Source organism: Malurus melanocephalus, unplaced genomic scaffold (genome assembly GCF_030028575.1).
Source record: "Malurus melanocephalus ecotype Western Australia unplaced genomic scaffold, MMel_1.1 scaffold_78, whole genome shotgun sequence".
NCBI lineage: Eukaryota > Metazoa > Chordata > Aves > Passeriformes > Maluridae > Malurus > Malurus melanocephalus.
The window spans coordinates 1,630,287-1,640,578 of NW_026623310.1; positions in this window are offsets into that span (position 1 = coordinate 1,630,287).

Below are 10,292 nucleotides of genomic sequence, written 5' to 3' on the forward strand. Positions count from 1 at the left end.
CTCCGCTGGGCCCGGCCCGGCCCGGCCCGGCCCCCGCCATGGGCCGGCCGCGTACCAAGGGAGGGTCATGTGAGGCCGCGACTGTGACAGTGCGGGGAGTGGTGCCACCTTCCTCCTTAGCAGCAGTTTGTGGGCTGGTTCTTCTTATCCTTTCTGTTTTCTCCCCTTCTTCATGTTAGGAAAGTTAATCCACAAGCACCAGAAGTTTATGTCCAAAAAGGAGACAGAGGAGTCCCGCAACTTTATTCATAAATAAAGGGAGAGGTCATGGGCATTTCCCATGGGGTCTCTCAAATTCATAGAGGACGCAGCCTCTTTTATCCCAATTTCCCAGCCACAGTTCCCCCTCTCTCTTTCCCCATTGGCTGAGGTACTTGAGAGGTACAGGCTCCCCGAAACGCCTGATGAATCCCCCTTCCATCATACATTGCCCCCTTTCAATATACATCTCTGTGTCTCTGCTCAGGTAGTCTATTAACATAGACTGGGGTAAGCCAATCAGTAGAATTCCTATGCAAATCCTTCCTATTGTTTCTTTCTATCTCCCAATATCAGCCTTATCTCACCCCAGAGTCAGTCTGTTTGTAAAGACACTACCTTTTCATTCATTAGCCATGAAGGGCAGCTGCAGTGAGCCCTCACTGCGCTAGAGAMGGCTGTGCCTAGCGAAGGTGGTGSCAGAGGAAGGATGGAGAGTCTCCCRGGGCACCAGCTCGGGACAGATGYTGTTGTYAGCTAAGCCGGGACTGCAAACGCGGTGTTGACTTTTGGGAACGGGGCACAGTGCTACAGGGCCTGGGGCCTGCATCCTCTGTCCTGGAAAGCTGTCAAAGGATGCTTCCTCAGAAACAACAATAAATAAATAATGTCATGCCATGTCAAGTAGCATTTTACATAACAAATTGGTTAAATACCCAGCTCCTGCTGATGGAGTGAAGTATTCCAGTAAGGAAAGGGTACATAAGTGGCTAATGCAGTAAGGGGACTGAAATTCAATATGTTTTCACTTCCTCTGGTATGTGCTTTGGCCCTATGAAGCCCAAGAGAAGCACTTGGAGTTGCACAGCTGGACAGCCCATGTTAGCCATAAGGAAATTGTCATTATAGGTATAATTACACTTTYAAGTACAGGAAAAGACTATGTGCTTAGAAAGTTCAGTGTACTTTGGATAAATTCATATATTTTATGGGGCATGGAGGGCCACATGCAGAGAAGCTCATTTGGGAGACCTATCTAAATTTTCAAGAACTAAAGTTGATTTCAATAGCACAGATCGGGGAGAAATGGGAATAGTCTGTCTTTTTTGATCCTGTATTATAGCCATTTACTTCTTTTTCTAAATCTCTAAATCTCTTTGCTCTGGCAAAGGCCTTGTGCTAAAGTCTTCCACTTTCTCAGTGTGATATGCATAAGGCTCATACAAAAGGCACTTCCTGCCATGAAGTTACAACTTTTGAACTCGGCACTGCCCGCTTGTACTGATTATTACGTGAGAAGTAAGAGTTTTTAGAGGGCAAAGAGACACATTTTCACTGTGATGTTTTCTTCCATGCTGAGACCATCCAGCTACATCTTGTACCTTTGCATGAAATCTAAAAATGCTTGTTCTTAMAACAGTTGAAAGACTCTATAACAAAATGTTAATGCAATAAGACAGATTGTGCCTTATTAACTYGTCATTTCTGTGTTTACACTACTTATTTATTAAGCATTGAGTTTATGGCTTAGCACAAGCAGAATGGGATGATGGCTCTGTTGTATGTTATTTGTAGTTTCAGCCTATGTTCTCATAAATTGCGAAGTTCATCCCTGCAGTCTGCCGACCTCTGAAAGTAAATGGGGTGTATGCAGATAAACAGAATTCCTCACAGGCTAAACCATTTGGACTGCAATCAGCATGATACTGGATRGTGCAGCCCTGAAGTGCTAACCAGTGTGAGTATGCCTGGCAGAAGCTGTCCATGAGTCAAACACAAAAAGAGATTTTGGCAACCAGGGAATGGAAGCAGCTCATAATATTTTGGGGGTTAAGCAGTAATATTACTCAATTGCAGCATATTACTCATATTGAGATTACAGAAGATGTTTGAATGTGGGGTTGGCTACCAGTGTCATCCTGATGCACGCACAATTTTCTCAGAGAATATTATATAAATATTGCAACACCACTGCTGTGATGTTAGCCAGACCCTCCTAACAAATGCCATTTTAAGGAGATTTTGTAAATGCCCAGAAATTATGCCCTTGCCAGAGTGTACCAATCCCTGAGCACGTTCAGAGATTTCTGCTGAGAAAGACTTGCATTTTCTGTACTGAGGGGCTAAACTTGCACCCAGAAAGGAGCAGYCACAGCACTCTGTCTCAGCAGCTTCATAGAATYAATCATTAAGGCTGGAWAAGACCTTCAAGGTCATCAAGTCCAGCCTTCAAAGTTAGCGGCTGCACACTGTCCTAACATGACYTAGATGTTTCTGTTGCCTCATTTAATCCCCTGTGGAGTTTTGCTTTTGCACCATTATTCCAGAGGCAGGAGGCTGTAGAGATTGTGCAAGTACTCTCTGCTAACCCAGCCCTCATGGTGGTGAAGGGTTGTGTGCTGGAGAAAGGCAAGATGTACTTTTGCCAAGAGTTGGGTGGTGCTAATGAAGGGCCTGCACCTCAGTAYTCTCACAGGCAAAATTTCTGCCCACTCCAGAAGTTTTGACTGTTGCCTTTTGTACTGAATTCTAGGTTGATGCATCTTGTTAGTGAATTAGAGCTCATTCTGGGGCTTTGGAAATTTAGGAAGTTATAACTTCTGGTTTCTTTCTTGACTGCTATACCTTAGCAATTAACTCAAACAGCACACTGTTCTGAACATGAGGGATTTTTCTAGACAAAGAATTCTTCTCATGGATTGGAATACTCCATGTCAGACACCTATCACAGCCAGCAACTGGTGTATATGTGTCATAAATAGCTGAAAATGGGAGAGCCAGAGTCTCTTKAGCTCCTAACATTTTCCTCATTTGAGCACAGAACAAAATGGCTTCACCCAGGCTAATAAACACAGCTCAGTGTTTATCCTTGATAAAACATACCCAAGTTAATCCTTCCCCTCTATCKATACTATCAAATACTCCATAGTATATTCCCAGGCCCTGATCCTCTTGTGGCCCATATTAGGCCATAAGATTGTTGAGACCCAGACTACCAATAGGTATTAAGCAGATACTTCTGTCCAAAACAAGCTCAAATATCATCAGGGSAATAGTTTGCTCAAAGAGTAATTTGTTCCCAAATGCTACAGATGAGGCTGCACCAGGGTTAACTCTGCAGAGCTTGGTTTGGCACTGGTGGTCCTGCATTCTGGTACGTGCATTTACCAGTGTACAAATCACCCACAGGCGTGTTATGCAGGTAATCCTCCAAGCACATACAAATTCTGGAATGTTGTGGCTGTGAACCTCCAGACATTAGGATTTTTCATGAAGTAATGTGTGGGGAATCTCAATTTTCTTAAACACAAGAGCTGGTGAAAAATACCTCTCTGGCACTCAGCTGGACTAATATGAAAAATACACCTTAGACTTGATTTGTCTTTGTGCCTGTCAAATTGCAAGGAGTTTTAAGCAAAGTTTTAATTACTTCCAGCACAAAGAAAAGTTGAAAATGCTGATTGCTGTTAAGGGCTGTACGTTTCAGCGTGTTTCATATTTTCTTCCCAGGAGACAGATCTAAAAGTAGAGTACTCAAGAGCTGAAAAGCAATTATATATTATACAAGATGTTTAATACAGCTTCAAGGCCATTTTGCCAATCTCTTTTATTACCTTTTTTTTTTTGGTGAGAGGCTAAAATCTCAGTCTTAAGAACAACTGGCTCCTTAGCTTGCTTCCTACCAGAGATCTTGCAGGCTGTTGTGCATTCYCTCCTTTCCTTGCAGTTACTAATTTTCTAATTAAGTGTCTGTGCCTGTCTCCATTAGATCAATCAGAACTGATTCAGTCACCACTGATTGCAGCGGGAACAGGCACAGGCTTTAAGGGCCAGGTTTGCAGGAAAGCTCAGCATCTATAATTGGGGCCAGGTTTCTAAAGGAAGTGGCAACTCTGTGCAAACCACTGCTGTGGGAKTTGCTCCCAGTCCTGTTTTTACCATGCTGGCCTCAACTCTGGATGCAGAACACTTGGAAACTCTACTTTAGAAACTTGCACTGCCCCAGTCAGCGTAACAGCAATCAAGAGCTGTCAGCAGCCTGGAGAGAGGCAGTTGACACTTGTCCTGCTGTCTGGATGAAGCAGAGGGTTTGTTGAGTGGTTTAAGAGGAACATCAAGTCCCTGAGGTCTTAGGGGCATGTCTGAAGTGCTTGTGTTAGAGGCAGGATGAGAGAAGCAAGAGCTGCTCATCCTCAGTGTAGGGAGGGGTTGAAGTTCTGGTCTGTGTTGTGTTTTTGAGAACAGTAGGGTGTTTTTTTTGTTGTGTATCCCAAGTTATCACCAAATTTGCCAGCTGCYGTCATCAGCAGTGTTGTTTCCTGTGAAGAGCCAGGCTTTCCCCAGACCAAATAGCCTTTTATTATTGAGGAACAAGTGTGGCAATATGTTATCGGCTCTATCACTCATCACTCAGGGTGCAGTAATAGGAATCTTATGCTGTGCCTTAGCAGAAGTATAGGTTTGCTTTATCAGTTGCTGAGGGCCCTGGTTGCTGGGAGCCAGCGGGGCTTTCCAGGATCAGGCATGTCCTGGCAAGGAGAGGGGCTGCTGAGTGTCCTCCCAAAGCGAAAAGAATTGGCTGGCAGCAGCAGCTGAACCTACTGTTAACCTAGTTAATCTCATATATAAAAAATAATTCATGCAAGTGTAAGTGAATATAATTGTTTTTAAAATAATTGAATGGCTTAAGATATTTTAAAAATAAAACCAACAAATTGTAGTTGATATACATCCATGGGATTATATTTTTAGTCAGTAAAAGATAATTTCATGGTTCCCATGACTGAAAAATTATGTATTCTTACAGTAGACAACATACTTGATTGCATACGTGTTTGTTGCTAGGCTGTGGCAGTAAGACAGTTATCTATACTAACATTTTCTTCAGCTACCTGTTTTTCTTCTTACTRTTCTTCTCCTGGACCTTGCTGTTCTTACCACCAGCTGTTGGACAGGAATGCTCACAGGCCTATTGACTCAGGTGAGTTCTGTTGCATTCCATTCTTTTGTGACTTTTCTTATTCTTCTGCAAATTTTACCRGTTATTAACATTGATTATTCCAGCCCAGCAGTTACCAAATTGCAGATGTTCTCTAGTGMTATGTATCCTCCAAGTATCAGACACAGCTGCTTACATGGTTRCAGTATGTTTTGTTCAAATGCCAAAGGAATAGTTTGAAGTTTTGTGTCTTCAAGCAGTCCCCGTGCTGTTGTAACAGAGCCTACAGAGATATGTGAAACTTATCCATGCAAATCTAAGGAGCCAAACCTTCCCATGCAAGCAAGTACCAGACCTGTTTACTGAAAGCCTTATTTTACCCATTGGAATTTAGAAAAAAAGATCAGTAAAAATACTAAAGCAACTCTTTTTTTTCTGATAGAATCTGAAAATAAATAGTATTTATGAACTATTATTGTGGAATCCCTGCAGAAGCAGAGTAGCAATATAAAGAGCAAAAGTAAACAATGATASTAAAGAGGTGTTATCTACAGCAGCTTGTGAATAATAATGCAGTGGATTTTTTTCCCTCCACTGTTTGCACCCTATGTTCTCATTTCATATTGGCAYTGAAAGGCTAAATTTTTTTTCCGAAGGACTAAGAATCAAATCCATGGCATCGTTGAAAGGGACCTAAATGATCATATAGTTTAACCTCCCTGGTGTGTGCAGGGACATATTTCACTAGCCCAGGTTGCTCAGTACTCCGTGCAACTTGTCCTTAAACACTTCCAGGGATGGGGCACCCACAACTTCTCTGCACAACCTGTTCCAGTGTCTCACCACCCTTACAGTAAGGATTTTTTTCCAAATATTTAACCAAAACTTACTCTCTTTCAGTTTGAAGCTCTTCCTCCTTGTCCTGTCACTTCATGTTCTTGTAAAAAGTCCCTCTCCATCTTTTTCATGTGGCTCACTTCCGCATCCAGGTATCTAACTCAGCCGGGCATCAAAGGACCTTGCAAAAAGAAAGCTTTCCTGTATGTTGATTTACAGGCCCACAGTTTGCATCTYCTACATTTGAGCTGCTGTACTGAAGTATGGGGAAGGGTGTAATGGATTCTTCCTTTGCWTGAGTATTACTATTCATATAGACGAGTCAGTATGGCTGAGATTCAAATCTGTGGGTGAAATCAGTCTCTGATATAACTATTCATCTCTGTGAAATTGCAGCAGGGTTGATTATAATTAGCATGACTGGTAAATGTAAAGTACCTTAATTTTTAGACTGTWGTCACATAGGCTTGTGCACTTACACTCATTTTTATTCAAATGGGACATTTGGTAGAAATTCAGTGTTACAAACACATAAATGATTTCTCAGAATTTCATACAATTTATTCAGAAACATTGCAATATGATATTGTTCTTTTCAGCAGTTTCCTTGTACTCTGCAATGTCAGATGGCACTTGTCAGCCTTTTTTATTTTCCCTTRAGTACTATACTTAATAAAAACATTTTCTGTTTCCTCCTATGGATAGCACCTGTGGGACTTTCATCTGCTCCAATAGTGAACAGGAACCTGAAGAAGCCTATGCCAAGAGGCAACAAATTACAAATTAGAGCCCTGATTTAATAATCCTTTCTGTATTAAATGTAGAGCATACAAAGGTCCTCATTGTGATGCAAAGTCCCTACCAACTAGAATTTGGAGAAGATTAATTATCTAAAATTCAAGATAGCTTACAGAAACTGGTCTAGTTTAGAACATCGTTCAGCACTTCAATCTTTGTAGCCGTTTGCCTGTTTAGTCAAAGCATCTAGGATTTTTTTTATATCAACTAGTCGTACTTCAGGATCTGGGACATTTGAAACAGCTCTTGGCATAAAGAAGCTACTCCAGGTTATTTTTTTTCTGCACAGTTTTGAAGTCTGATGTCTTGGGACCTCATAAAACTCAGAGCAAGTGCTCTGTGAGAGAGATGATCTCTGACAGCATAGCGTTCTGGTTTCCAGTCCTGAGAAGGTGAGGTCTGTGATATGCCTGATGCTCTTCTCTCTTCTTTGGGCCAGCAGGTAGGAGCTGTCTGTGTTCAATGTTTGGAACGAAGGATCAAAACATTGCTTGTCTGTCTGCTGCTTCTGAAATAGCTGTAGAAAGCTACTCTCTAGAGCTTTGGAATCTTATGCCCACTGCATAAGATGGTGGAGTAGTGGGAGGACAAATATACTGTGGGTAATAAACAGTAACAAGTGTAACGTATTTCATGGCTGYTGTCATTGCACTTAGTGTATGTATAGAGTCATTGTGTGCAGGTAGAATTGTCTTTGGGACTTCATAAGATTAGGTTGCTGCAGTACTACTAACTAGCAGTGAGCAGGCTACCTAATCCATGGAAATAATGTATATTTTTTCCTTTAAGTACTGGAAATAGACTTTTCCTTCTCAAGAAGGGAAGATGATTTAACTGAAACARTTACAGCTGGTTTGCTGCATAGTCAACACTGAGTTCATGATAATTAGCTTAAGGGTGTATTTTGYTCAATTTTTCAGAAGACATTTATATTACAATGGAAAAGAAAAATGAACATTTTCATTTTGTAATTTTAGTCTAGTGGCAACATTTAAATTAAACATTTCAAGGTGTAGACTGTATTTTCAGCCACTTGACYTTTGAGCTGTAATGACTTAATTCCCCCACAGCTTTTTGCTGAGGAGCCATGCCTACTTCTGAAGAGACTGAGCATATGTTGGGGACACCATCAGTTTGTGGCAGTTCAAAAAGTTGCTGCATGCAAGTTAAGGTGTTGTGGGCCATGCACATGTTCCTGGCTAACTCCAAACCAAGAAAAAGTGCTTTCAATTATAATACTTTCATTTAGGTTTGTGTGCTTCATTTAGCCTGGGGCAACTTGAGAGAACCTATGCAGTTGCTGGTGGGTCACAAGAGTCACTGTAGCTCGGCTGTATCTAATCACATGCCCAAAACCAGCTGTCCCTGCTCCACCCCTGCAAGATTCCAGCCTGCTGAAGGAGGCGTTAGCTGTGAAAATGTAGAAAGCATGCTTAGATCCCTCTGGGCAAAAAACCGATGGCTCCAACTGTTCTGGAGGCGTTGATGTTCTCACTTGTATGTGCCATAGTGTATTGTTGTACATAAGGTAAAGGTAAGTATTTTCAATGCAGATTCTTTTGTGTCTTGGTCCTAGCAAAATATTTTGTTTACTTCGTATCATTTCAAAATGTTTCATAAATGTCATTTGCTTCGTTAGTACCTCCTCTATAATTTTGTGTTTGTACCAACAGCTRCTGAACCCTAGCACAGCAACTTGGCAGCATTTTCCCAAGATGTTAGTGAGTGCACTGGGTTCTCATAGCTAAAGAATTAATCCTCCATATCAGACTGTAGAGAATCAGTCAGTCTTAGCCTCCTATGAAWGAGACATAGGCCTCAGGTTTACTGTTGTGTGGCTGAAATTTGGCAAATCATTGCACATCTGCTGAGCTGCTGTAACCATGCTCATGAAAGCACACAGCAAACACAAGTCAATGTCTGCTTATATCTCTTATCCTCTGGGCTGAGCTAAAACTTCCTATTTGCTCTGATAGGAACACATCATCCCTTGCTGTGAAGTCACTAGAATTAATTCAGACTTAAATCAGGAGTATGAATCCTTAATTCTTGATGATTAAGAATGATTCTAGCAGCACTTTGATAGAGCAGGGAAGTTTGTGCTAGAGTCCTGTGAGTGGAGCTATTTTCATGTTAAATTTCTTTTGCACTATCAACTGAGTATAATCTTCTGGTTTTATGCCTGTTCCAAGTTTCTGGGTAAAGTTCCTCTGTATGACAAACAGCTGCTTTGTTGCATTTGAGTGATGGATAGAAATATGCCTTCTGACAGGCAATTTCTTAAACCCTTTGAGTTCTTAATGAATGAAAGATGCTCTCCACTGAAGGGAAAGTCTTACAGATCAGTTTAGAATTGAACCCTGAAATCCAGGAGCCCAGCTACTGAGCCTTTGAAATATTTGGGGTGGAAAAAATAGGAATTCCAGCATTTTACCATTTGCAGCAGTTACGTTTCAGAAAAGTGAGGGGCAGTGGAGAGCGTGTGGTGGGAAGCACAGCTCTTGGGGAAACAGAGCTAGTGATTTCTCCCAGATCCAGTCTGAGACCCACAAATAAACAGAAATATTTCCATTAGTCATATCCCCCCTACACACAACTGTGCATGGCCTCAGTCAGCCAGCAGTGYTAGTAACACCTGTTCCATGGATTTCTAAACAGGGGCAACCTGGCTGTGGCGTCTCCTGAGCAGATGCTGTGGAGCAGGGGAATGCTATGCCGATACTGCTCTCGTGTCGGATTATTACACCTTTATCCTACCTTCTTTCGAAGATTAGTTTTCTGGAAAGAATTCTTAGATCTGGGGTCTGAATTAAAATCCCTGTGAGCCAAATGCAGGCTTAGTTATCTGTACAATTGCCAATGAGACAAATCTTCATGTTTGAAGACAGGTGGCTCACACAGATGTTACACTGCTTTCAGCCTTAGTCCCAGGAAAGATGGTTGAGCAGACCCTGTTCAGCTGTGGCATTTTGTTGAGCTCTTTTACRAATCTCACCCTTTCACAGGCATTGTATAACCCTCTTGGGTTTCTCCAAAACACAGGTTTGCAGCTGCGTGGATTTAAACAGAAAGMATACACAGAACACACACCCTTTTCCTTTGCCTTGGGCCACCCTTATGCTCATCTAGAGGGAAGCCCTTCTTGTTTGACCATATTAATAGAAATGCATAAGAGCAAAAGCAGAAGCACTTTTACACTGGATTCATCAACACATGAAAAAAAAAAATCTATCAGCACCACTTCTGGGCTTGTTCCATTACATGTCACCAAAAAATTGTCTCTGTGCATGCTGGTGTTTTTAAAGCTGCTGCTGCTGTTTGAAAAGATGCTTGCATTACATCTGTCCGTTAAGTATAGATTTCTGTATGTACAGCACCAAGGTGAACAAATTGAATGTACAATCACACCACAACCAAAGAACTGCTGTACTGAACATATTTGTCTGAAGTTCTCACATCCCTGCYCATGTCGTATTGTGTTTTTAATTTAAAATACCTAAGTAACGTCATCAGTTTTTCT